General features: G+C 33.7%; 1 pseudogene; it reads left to right on the forward strand.

The window, feature by feature from the left end:
• The first annotated feature begins 10,100 nt into the window (after nt 1-10,100).
• Nucleotides 10,101-11,248, forward strand: LOC140856263 (uncharacterized; annotated as a pseudogene).
• Nucleotides 11,249-12,700: the final 1,452 nt, after the last annotated feature.

The raw sequence follows: 12,700 nt of genomic DNA on the forward strand, positions 1-12,700 counted from the left end.
TTTATTCTTTCTTCTAGTCTTTAAGGGGTTGTTATTGTTGAGATTTTGGCTGTTGACAAGGTGCCAGGTTTTGTGTGGAACAGGGCCGTCCCCTATTTCTTATTCCCTTCTTATTTCATCAAACCAACTGCTGTTACCGGATGTGGGCTATGCTTGGGCAGCTGAGGTCGGTGTCGTAGGAGATCTATCAATATCGAGGGTGGTTGCCACTGTCGTCGGGGGTTGCGTCATGTGTGGGTGGTCGGCTAAAGCCATCCACCCTACTTTCCAAAAAGAGAAGAGCAGAAACGAGAAACAGAGAGAAAGAGAAAGAAGGAGAAAAAAAAAAGAAGAAGATAAAAAGTAAAAAAGAAAGAAAAAAAAAAGAAAGGAGAGTTTTCTCTCTCTTCTCTCTCCTCTCTCTACCTTTTCTCTTCACTTTCTCTCTCTAATTTCTCTCTCTAATTTTTTTCTCTTCATCAATTTCTCTCTCTAGAAATCTTATGGACTAGATAGGGGTCCAAATGTCTGGGGATACTTGGATTGATCAGTTAATCTTGGTGGAGGTCTGGAACTTGTAGTGTTATGGTCGTTTATTATAATTTTCTGTTATCTCTAATCATCTATGATTCTGATATTTAATTTGATTATGTAGAGATACAATTGTTTGTACAAGATGTTGAGCAGAACATCTTGCTTTCGAGTTCGTAGATCGAGAGGTTCATCGATTTCTGTATTGAGTCAATCACCGATAGAGGTAAAAGTTCTTTAACACGATCACCAATGTGTTTATGAAAATTAAATCTATATGATTGATGTATATTCTATAACTATCGGTATATATATTATACGTTGTTAAATTGATATTGTTTAAATTATGATTAATTGGTGCTTAATATTTACTGAATAAGAAAAATATAATTTAACATAATTGATGGGGTCGGCGACATCTAGGTTAGCCAATCATGTAAGAAACATGGTATGTATACTGAGTTAGTCTTGGACTAGGATACAGCTTGGCCTGCCACAGACTGGAGCACATGACTGTGATTAATCTAGTGTCGAAAATCAAATGATGACTTTAATAATATATGGATAGGATATGGATGGTGTTTGGACTGTTTGGCTATATAAGAAACATAGTGTGTATGTTGGGCAGCCTCAGGTTAGGGTGCAGTGTTGTGTTTGGCTGACCACGGGCCGAAGCGTAGTTGTAATTAGTCCAATATCAGTAAAATAAATATAAAACGTAGGAAAGAAAAGCATGTGGATAGTCGGTCATGTGTAAAATATGGCGTATCAGCTACGGACTGAGATGTTTGGTTTGCCACGGGCTGGAACATGATTGTGACTAATCTAATGCTAAAATCAAATTAGGATGATGAACCATGTTTAATTGAAAGATATCTAGACTAGCTGGCACGTGTGAAATTTGGTATTGTGATGTCAGCCATGGGCTGAGATATGATTAGCGATCATGAGTGGAAACATGGTGGCCTACCATGAGCTAGAAAGTGAGCGGATCTAGTCTAGTGCCGAAATCATAATATTGTTTGGATCAGAACTGTATTAATCAGATTATCATAAGCAATTTCTCTAAAATATTACTGAATAGAATTTTTGATTAGTAACATGTGATATGTTGAATAGAATTTTGATAATATTATTTAACTATCATATTGATGATGTATGAATTTTATTGCTTCATATCAGTTATGTATATTTGTTAAAAAATATTTTGTATTCATGTTGGTGTGAATGTGGAAGATTTTTACTGGATTGTTAAGCTCACACCCTCTTTTTTTCTTCAGATTTGCAGGATGTGTAGTACCGATCGGATTGGGTATGGAGTTTTGAGCGATGGAGTCTTTAGTTAATTAGTTAGTTGATTTTCTGATATCAAATCAATATTTCAATTTTATGAATATTATTCAATAAAGATGGATTTGTTTGATTTGATAAATATGATTGAAACTTTACAATTCTTTTAGTGGTCTTGTGGATTTGTTTATTATTTAGGCCTTGCATATCCTTTAGGACTTGTCTTAGGAAGTGTGCAGCCATCATATATCCAATCCGAGTGCTGAATTCGAGACATGATAATGTGATATTAAAGCTTAAAGTTATGATCTTTAGAAACTATGAATTAAGAAGTATTTGAGCATAAGATTATTATCACTGATGATATGATAGAATGATATTAGAGTTTACGTTGTGATTATTAGAGAGTGTGTGGCCATCGCATATCCAATCTGAGTATTGGATTCGGAGCATGTGACATTAGGTATTGACTTCAATGAATTTTTTCTTCAATTGTTCATCTCTTCAATTATTCGTTTAAGCACTGTTTGTGTTGTATTGGCTATGGCAGCAGTATTTGATTTAGAATTAGAACAGTTAGATATTAAAACCACCATTTTGTATGAAAATCTTGATGAAGATAATTTTATGACTCAACCAAAAGGTTTTATTGAAGAAAATAAAAGGAATCTAGTTTATTGGCTGACCAAATTTTTTTATGGTTTAAAACTGGCATTTGGATATTGCTATAAACAATTTGACTCGATTATGAGTTTGGTATTCCACAAATGTGAAGCACATCATTCTGTCTATTTTCAAAAGCTAGCTAATGGTGGTTTTATTATTTTACTGCTATACATGGATGATGTGATTGTTCATGAAAACTTGCCTAAAATCGGCTTCCCACTCGGGCACTCCTGTGCCCTCCTTAGGGATAGGGGTACAGAGATTCTGACCTTGTGTTCAATGTGTGGGATGGAGGAGGGGTCTGTGGAGCACGTCATTTTGCACTGCCCTAAGGCGAGGGTCATTTGAAAAAAGATGGGCAGCTATCTGTGGGAGACAAGCAACGACCCATGGCCGGTGTCTTCCTTGACTTGATCCATCACAGCATGACCGACGGGCTGTCTACTGCTGGTGGACGGATGGCTTATATTATTTACTACATTTGGCTGCCTAGGAACAGCCTTATTTTTGATGGTGAGGTGATCTCTGCTCGACGGGTGCTGAAGAGAGCTATCTGTCTTGCTCAGGAATATTATCAGTTTGATATGGCTACTCCACCCCCTTGGCAACCTTGGTCCTTAGAGCTCTCTGACTGCCTCCGCAGCGATCTGCAAGATTTTATCCAATTTTTGGGAGCCCGACCTTCGGATTTGTCAAGGTGAATTTTGATGGTAGTGTCAGGGATGGATGAGGCGGTGTAGGCTTCGTCATCTGGGGTCCCGATGCTGGACATCTGGTGGTTGGTGGTTGCCACCTCTTTGAGTCTTCTATCCTAGATGTGGAGTTTCATGCCGTTTGGATCGGTGTCATCTTTGCTAGGCAGCAGTTTCATGCAGAGAGGATCTTCTTTGAGGGTGATTCTGCTATTGTTATTGCTTAGATTCAGAGAAGTGAAAGATAGTTTAACGTTCATCCACTTATTCGAGATGTGTGGACCTCTTTTCGCTAAGCTGATATGGTCAGAGTTCGGCATGTTTATCAAGAGGCAAACATTGCTGCGGATTGGGTGGCAACCTATGTTACAGAGTACTCCAGTGACTGAGTTTGAAGGTAGGGTGAGGACTGTCCGCTGGCTCTGCGGAATTTTGTATATCTTGATCTTTTAGATTGTTTTCGCATCAGATTGGTGTGACCCATCATTTGTAGCCAAAAAAAAAAAAAAAGTGTTGTAATTCTAAAAGCTCATTTAGCTGAATAGTTTGATATGAAAGATCTTGGGGTTGTTAAATAGATAATTAGGATATTGTACTTAGAGGTAAAAAGAACAGAAAGACCTGGATAACACAAAAAGACTACATTGAAAGGGTTTTGTGATGCTTCGATATACAGAATTTGAACACAGTTAGTACCTCCTTTTTGTTGGTTGTTGATTATTTTCTGATCAATCTCCAACAATTGAAGTAGAGATGGTAGATATATCTCAATTACCGTGTTCATCTATAGTAGAAAGTTTTATATTTGCCATGGTACGTACTTATCGAATATTGCACAAGCAGTAGTAGCAGTCAACGGATACATGACAAACCCATGTGGAGGTTATTGGACTGTTGTCAAATACTTTCTTCGTTCCTTGAAAGACACTATCAATATTTCTATTTGCTATGGTGGTCAAATATGAATTTGGTTGGTTTTGTTGATGGTTATTTTGTAGCAGATTATGATAGAACAAGATCTATTATTGCTTATATTTTCATTTTAATTGGAGGTGCATTTGGATGTCAAAATTATAACGTGGGATGGTGTTATCAACTATAGAAAGTGAGTGTATGTCAGCTGCACTATTTGGTTGAAAAAAGCGCAGTACTTTGGCTGAAGGGAAAACATGGAAGAATCATTCAAAGAGGCCGCCGAGGGAGTTGCACCAATGCACTAGTCACTTTTCTTCACTAAGTGACACATTTTACTAAAGGGACCAAAAAGAATACGTACACCAGCTGAGTGACTATGATAAGGATTTGTGGGAGAATTTGGAACAAGAAAGAAGTAATGCGAACTGCATTTATTAGAGTCATTTTGCCAAGATTTCAGCCAATGCACATGAACACGTTTAATTTTTGATAAAAAAAAAAAGTTATAGAACTGTTTCGGTATCTAAATATTTTTACTGAGATAAATCATAATAAAATGTTTAAAAAAATTTCTATCCATTGTATTTAATGAGTTTTACCGTTAATCGGTGGAAATATGTAGATTTTTTTTATAGAAAAAAAAAGGTATTAAAGTCTTGACTTCCATATCCTATTTAGGTACCGAGATGGTTCTCTTTTGAGCTGAGAACACATCTCAAATTATTATGATTTTTTTTTTAAAAAAATATAAGAATACTCTCTCATTTCTAGTTTAATTTTATTTATATATTTTATATTTTAAAAAATATCAAACTGATCTTTCAAATTATCAATATGTTTCAATGTGTTTCAATCATTTTCTTGCCAACAAACGGTGTTAGCTTTTCATTTCAATAGACGGAAATACCTTCGCTCATAGGATGGACTTGAAAGAGGAAGAGAATGAAAAAAATAAGTGGATGAGGAGGAAGGGGAGGAGGAAAGAAGGGCCATCAGCAAAGAATATATTAGAAGAGGAGGAGGACAAGAAAAAGAAGAGGGTGGGGAGGAAGGATAAATTGCCGGCAAGAAGAAATGGAGGTAGAAGGGGCTGTTGTGAACGGGGATGGCTTATGGGTCGCTTAGAGGAAGAGGATGTGGAGAATGAATAAGAAAGGAAAGGAGGAAGAGGTATGGGTAGAGGTAGAAGGAGTCATCATAGACAAGGAGAAATGGATGAGGACACTATAGAAAAAATGATGATTCTTGATATTTAATATTGCCTACACTAGGAGAAAGATCGGCAAGTTTCAAATACTGCATCCATGTGTCGATGCTCATTTTATGATGCTTTAAAGCATCGGCAAGTTGCGACATGGAAAAGCATCGACGAAAGCCATAAAGCATCGTTAAAATTCAACTCCTCCCATATCTCGTGCCTCCATCCCCGATTCAAAATTCTAGACCTCTTCTTGGATCTCCCCAGCCGACTCTCCACCTCCATTACCGTCGATCCCAAGCGGACTCTCCTGCCTCCCATCTCAGTCACCTTCTTATTTCAACATCGTCGATATCAATCCACCGCCCCCTACTCTCATGCCTCTATCCCAAGCCCTATCGCCGTCCCTTATTGTCGCCTCTCGTCATTCTGCTACCCCACCACCGTCAACCTCACCATCGTCTAAGGTATGCCTTCTCCTCCTCTATCTGTGCGCCGTCTATCCCTATGTCTCATCTCTTCGATCGAAACCCTCACCTCCTCCTTAAATCACCCTCATCCACCTCCGCCCCCACTACCCTAAACCTTAGAATAGAACTCCAATTTTTCACTACAAGCCCGACAAGTGCCTCATCCTCATCGGTATATAGATTTTCTCTGGATCTGATCTAAGATTATTCTCTAGGGCTAGATTTATCATTTTTTCTTTTTTTTTCTTCATTTTCTTTTCTTCTAATGGAGTTTTATTTGGGATTTGATCTGTAACATAGTGCTTGCTTTTCTTTTTGGTTGAGATCTTTTTGCTTTGGTTGGGCTCAGTTTTCTGGGATGTGCTTTTCTTTGTGGATTTTAATTTTAAGAGTGGCGGTTAAAATTATGATTGTACATTTGATTAATATAGATGGAAATTCACCTCTTGAATTGATAGACTACATCTTCAGTTTGGTGAGAGCCCTTTTGTTTCAGAAAAAAAAGTCTTGTGGCACTGTTTGGTAGATTAATGGATTTTATATAATATTGCAAACAAGCAGATATCTATGTATATGGAATCAAAATCCCATGATACGCAATAAGCAATGGCCTCTTTCAAAGGGCTATTACAGATCTGTGGTTGTTGCATTTGATCTCATAAACAAGTGCAGTATTGGCTGAGTTAAATGGGGGACAGCTTAGGTCTAAAGCTCCTACTCAACGTGGGATGTGCATAGTGCCTGGAATGTATAGAACTTTTCAACAATTCTTCTGTCGCATGGTTGGATGGCCTCCATATCTCTCTCTCTTTCTTAGAGGATCACAACCTTCAGGGAGGTAACAAGAAGGTCCATATCCTTAGATGCATCCATTGGAATGGTGTCCCTTGGAATCCACCATATCCTGCGAGATGTAACTCTTTGGTCATCCTAAGAGCACAAACATGGATACCTACCTATCTACATCAGTGCATATATATATGTGTGCATGGATGTATGCGTATATATTAGGTTGGGATGCCTCCAAATACTTTCTAGTCAAAAGTAACAAAGAGGCTATCAAAAGTAGGGCTGAGCATGGGTCGGGTCCGATCGGATTGAGAGAAAAATTTTATCCAGCCGAATCCAATCGGATTGAAGAAAACTCAACCCACTGCCAACCGTTTATCATGTATAAATTGTTTGAAACTGATGTAAATGGTCCGTAGTGGGTTCGGATGGATTATGTTGGTTTGGACTTTAATGTTGACCCAATATTGATTTTAAGTCTAATATTGGTCCACTTAAGTTTATTTACTTTTTTTTATTAATTTAATACAAAAAAAATCTAAACCTTACAAGTTATAAAATTTAGACTTATTTTTGATCCTATACAAAGTAAAACAGAAACAAAAAAAATTTACTCATCTGCAAGCAATTACATCTCAAAGCTTTCAATTTAGAATTATCTCAAATTGATGTGCTTTCATCAATAATTCAATATTAATATTTCTATAAATCTAAATAAGTGATGAGGTATTTTTTAGAATGAAATATTGAAGTTTAAATGATGTTGTCCCAAAAATAAAAGTGAGTTTGTGAAATACTACATCGGTTGGATTCGGTTTCATACGGATTAAAAGTGTAAAAATTGAATCCAACCGTAAATAACCGATTTTTTACAAACCCCAATCTGATTCCATCTGATTTATGTCTTTCAACCAACTAAAACCGATGTTTATTGGGTTGGATTGGGTGGATTTTTTTGGGTTTCGGTTATTTGCTCAGCCCTAGTCAAAAGAAAAATGAGCGTACTGCTTATCATGATCATGAAAAAAAAAAATATTTTTTGAGATCGCCTGCCTATACATTGAGTCATGAAAAAAAAGAATAGTAGAAATTAGCTAGTGATAAAAAACATAGTAAAAGTCATATAAATTGCAAAATTTAAATCACTGATATTCTTGATCTAAACATTTGAAAATATATTACATCAAATTTTAGCTAATTTGGATATTTTTAAACTGGATTGAATTGAGAAATAATATCACAACATTGAAATAGTCAATTTAATTTTTATTTAATGCATGGGTAAAAGATCTCAAAATGCATGATCTTACTTTCTTTCTTAATCCTTTTCTTAGTTATTGATATGTATCATTATTACGTACAAAAATAAAGTGATTTTTTAGAAGCTTGAGATGAATTTATTGGAAACCATGATCTTGAAGCTTAAATGATTGCCAACTTCTTTTCTGTGAATGGTACAAATTTTTGAATTCCATGGCTATGTAATAATTTTAAGTGTGGTGATGGTCAAAATTGTACTATATGGCTTTTCTTCTAGAAAGTAGGGAGCTGCTTGTAATAATACATTTTCAGTTGCTAGAATTAATTATATTTCTTTTTTTTTATGTTTGCTTAATTTTTTTATACTTTATTTTGTAGTGTGTTGGTATCAAAGGATAATAGTTATTGTTCTCATACAATGGATAAAAGTTGGATAAACAAGTCAAGGTTCAGTAAAGATTATTTTGAAGGAGTACAAAATTTTATTGAATTTGCTGTTGAGAAAGAATCAACAAATGAGAAGATTTTTGGTCCATGCCAACAATGTATAAATAATTCTTCTTTCAGTCCACAAATTGTTGAAGAACCTTTGGTGTGGAATGATTTTGTAAGAGGAAACATTGAATGGATATTTCATGAAAAATCCATGTTGCCATCTTCATGTAATCCCTCACAGATAGATCATAGATCTAATATTAGAACCAGTAATCTATAAAGATATCCTGCAAGGAAAGATGATATGAGGGGTTTGCTCAGAGATGCTATGGGATTTGATATTGAAAATTTAGGAGATTTTAGTAAAGGATAAGAAACAGATGTGATATCTGAGAAGTCTACATTTACTAATCCTATGCATGTTGAGAGATCCCAACATTTATCTAATAATGAAACAGAACAACGTTATCATAATTTGTTGAAAAATTATGATCAAGAACTACATTCGGATTGTAAAATTTTTTTGAAAATTTCTTTTTTTGTGCATCTGTTTCATTTGAAATATTTGAATGGATGATTTGCTAAGAGTTTTACTATGCTATTTCAATTATCAAAGGATGCATTTTCTGAAGGTGTTGCTTTGCCAACTTTTTCTTATGAAGCAAAAAAAATAGATCTTGGATATGAGAGGATTTATAGTTATCCAAATGACTGTATGTCATACAGGGATGAAAATGCTAACTAAAAATTATGCAATGTCTATAGAATCTTCATGATGGGTATCACATAAAAAAGATGAAGATGATGTATTGAACGAAATGGATGCTACTCGGAGTAAGAAAAAATCGACTAAAGTTTTGCCATACTTTCCTTTGATACCTGAATTGAAATAAACCTATGCATCATCAAAGATAGCTTCGTCAATGAGATGGCATGATGAAGATCATACAAAATATGAAATGTTAAGACATCTAGCTGATATTTTAGCATGAAAAGTATTTGATGATAGGCATCCTAATTTTGCCTTAGATATTTGTAGTGTTCGGTTAGATTTAGCTACTGATGGCTTGAATCTATTTTGGATATTAAGTTTTACTTATAGCACTTGGTCAGTCATTCTGATTCCATATAATTTGTAACTATGATTGTATATGAAATAGTCTTTACTTATCTTGTCAATGGTTATTCTAGATGGTAAAGGTTTAAATAATGATATTGATATCCTTTTACAATCTTTAATAGAGGAATTGAAATAGCTATAGGAGGATATCGATGCATTTGATGTTTACAGTGATCAGATATTCAAATTGAAGATAGCTCTTATTTAGACTATCAATGATTTTTCTACATATGCTAATGTATCTAGATGGAGCACAAAAGGGCATATTGCATGTCCCTCTTATGGGGATTTTATCCATTCATATTGATTAAAATATGGAGGAAAGTTCTGCTATATGGGCTATCGTCGATAGTTGGAAAATAACTATCTATTTTGGTTTCAACAAGATGTACTTGATGGTATTATAAAATTACAACCTATTCCTATACGATCATCTAAAACTAAGGTTCTTATAAAAATACATGGCATGAATCATAGATATGGTAAAATTCTCTAGTATTCTAAGAAAAGAGAAAGAAAAGATGTTGAAATCTTAATGAATGAAAGATTGACAAAGGATGTTATTACTCATAATCTTAATGCATATAGAGAAGAATATTTATGATAATTTGATTGAAACATTGTTAAATCTTGATAAAAAAAGTAAAGATAACCTAAAGACATATTTAGATTTGAAAGAGATGGATATAAAATAGAAGCTTTATCTCAAAAAGCTTGCTAATGGTAAAGTTTATATACTTTCTGTATGTTATACAATGTCCATTCAAGAGAAAGATCTTTTTCTGATACTTTTAAAGAATATCAAGATGTCTGATGATTATGCATCAAATATTTCAAGATGTGTAAATATCAAAGAGCGAAAATTTTTAAATCATAAAAGTCATGATAGTCATATTTTGAGACAAGACATTTTCCACTGACTTTAAGCCCATCAATGTCAAAATAAGTTGTTGCTATTGTTACTTAATTATCATCATTTTTTAAGTCATTATGTTCTAAAGTCCTTGATCTATGAGAGCTTGATCAATTAGAGTTTGGTGTTGCATTTATACTTTGCCATATGAAAAAGATCTTTTCTCTCGGATTTTTCATGACCATGGTCCATCGACTTGTTCATTTAGCTGTAGAAGCAAAACTTGATAGATTGGTACACTATAAATAGATAAATCCTATTAGGAGATAATGTTGTTAAACTTTATAATTATAATTAAGAAATCTTTAGTATTAGTAGTGTCGTACTCATATTGATATTTTAATAAATCTTTAATTTTTGAAGGTATCTTGTATATTTAAAAGATTATATATAAAATAGAGCCTATCTCGAAGGCTCAGTTGTAGAAGGATATATTGCTGAAGAGTATTTGATATTTTATTCAAGAGATCTTAAAACTGTAGAGATCATTTTTAATCGATCTCAAAGAAATTATGATATTATCGATAACTCAAAAATTTATAAGTTCTCAACTACTAGAAGAGTTTTAGGGAAGGTTGAAAATATGGTTCTTAACAAAAATTTCTTGATATAAGTCCATCATTTTGTGTTACTTCACAGTGACATAATATCTCAGTATTGCAGATTAGTATATTCATATGTTGATTTCTTTCATTATCATCATATGTAATGTTCTTAATCAATTAATTAATTTTTTTATAGTAAATTTTTGATTGCTCAGAGATGAGCAAACCATAGCATTCGACCCAATCCAAAGATTGAGCAATGATGGTTAATCAAGTTATTTTCTGAATGGCTTTTTAAACATGTTAGTCATCTATGTGAGAGAAAAGATTGATTATGGAATATATTTATTAATATCAAATAATACATTAACAATTTTATCATAATTTTTAGGGACCAATGATGATGGAGAGTAACTATTCAGATGAATTAATTACCATTGCTTAAGGTCCTAACAATATTGTTAATAGATATAATGGTTTCATCATTAATAAATTCAAATTTATACAAAAGAATATAAAAAATTTAGAAAAATCTAGAATAGTAGAGTCATGGTGGAAGTAGATGGAAAGACTTATTATAGTGTACTTATGGATATTTTGGAGTTGGATTATTATGAAAAATTTAAAGTAGTATTATTTCGATATAATTGGATGGATATAAACTCACTAAGAGATTTGAAGCAAGATATGAATGGGTTTATACTCACAAATTTTTCAAGATAATACAAACTAGTGTGTTATTAAAGGATGATCCATTCATTTTTTTCATCTCAAGCTCTCATCAAGTATTTTTTGTACAAGACTCAAAAAATAAAGATTGGGCTGTTGTTGTGAGAACGAAACCTAGGGGCTTGCATGATATGAAAAAATCATTGGAAGTAGAGGATGATAAGACTTATACATAGTGTATGCCTTACAATCTTATCTTGACTAATGCTCTAAATACTACGAGCATGGTTAGGATGGATATTGAAAGAGAAAATATTGATCGATTCTTAATTAGTAAGAGACATAGAAGATGTGTATATTCTATATGAAATATTGTATTATATTATCATATTCATTTAGTAGATCTTGTTTCTTATTAGCAATTCAATTAATATCATATTTATTATTTGATAATTAATATTAAATGATTTTTATTTCTATTTGTGAATCCTAGGTGTTATCATGCCTCGACATAAATGATTCGACGATATTGAATTATAGACTTTCCAGGGTGGATTGTATTTTGATCAGCCTCGACTGTCGAGATAGCCACAATAGTCCAAGATCGATTCTTCATCATCTGCATAGCAACCTGAGGTCGATCCTTCTTTATCCATGCAGTTGTCCAAGCCATAGCATGATCCTTTTGCTAATAAGGATGTTATTGTGGATGATATACACATCCATGGTAATTTAATAGAAAACTTATATATTCATGACTATTAAGATTTAAGCATTAATTTTTATTGATTGATTTGTAATATATTTTTTTATTTTATGTGTTTATTGTAGATGCATTCGAGAGAGCACGGATTAAATGTGGACCTACATGTGCCAAAGATATCTGGCATTTAGCTAAGGGTGATAGGATCATCATCTGATGCAACTAGATGGGGAGCTCGTCAACAAGGCTGCCAAATTGTTGATGAGCTTTTTAGGTACTATTGCATAGAAGGATCAGCTTTGTCCCTTGAGCTATGCGAAATAGAATGATATACTTTCTACATTTAAACTAAAGATTCTATGAGTAGTACAAGTAAAAAGATGACTTAATAATTTATGTTAATTTGTTTATAGTCAATTAATTATGTTATTTAATAATCGAATATCCTTCTTTGCTTTGTTCTAGAGTAAATTGATACTCCCTCTAGACAGCCATGAATGGGTGCTGAAGTCCCTCAACCGAAAA

The sequence above is a fragment of the Elaeis guineensis genome, chromosome 1 (assembly GCF_000442705.2).
Source record: "Elaeis guineensis isolate ETL-2024a chromosome 1, EG11, whole genome shotgun sequence".
Lineage (NCBI taxonomy): Eukaryota > Viridiplantae > Streptophyta > Magnoliopsida > Arecales > Arecaceae > Elaeis > Elaeis guineensis.